Source organism: Meleagris gallopavo, chromosome 7 (assembly GCF_000146605.3).
Source record: "Meleagris gallopavo isolate NT-WF06-2002-E0010 breed Aviagen turkey brand Nicholas breeding stock chromosome 7, Turkey_5.1, whole genome shotgun sequence".
NCBI lineage: Eukaryota > Metazoa > Chordata > Aves > Galliformes > Phasianidae > Meleagris > Meleagris gallopavo.
Window position 1 is genome coordinate 13,694,056 of NC_015017.2, and position 500 is coordinate 13,694,555.

A 500-nucleotide genomic window follows, 5' to 3' on the forward strand; every position below is an offset into this window, starting at 1 on the left:
GGCGGAGTCGCCTCCTGCCGGGGCCGCCCGGGGCCGTCGGGAATAGCGCGGCCCGGGGGGACGCCTGCGCTCCTCCGGCTGGGGAGCAGCGAGGCGGGCACGGACGTGCCGGGACGCTTTTTGCACGGAGAGTCGTAATGCTGGAGCGGGAAAGCGCAAGGAGACAGCCCGAGCGGGAACACACAGCTTTCTGACTGGTTTAGGGGAGTTTGAAACCAAGAAACCTCCGCTCCGGCATAAAGACGTATACGGGGACAGCAGCAGTACCAAATTAAAACTAGAGATGTGCTTGCAGCCAATTGAGAGCCCCGCACCAGGCACCCCTGTACCCAGCCCTGCGCCTGCAGAGCTCCCTGCGGCAGGCGGGCACGTGGGATACCTCCTGGTCAGAAGCAAGTCAGCCTAGGGGAGTTATCAGCTCGATAGTGCTCCGTAACTAGATGCTTCTTGCTGTAGATAAGGGACTCCAGCATTATTCTCTTTTTTTTTTTTTTTTTTTT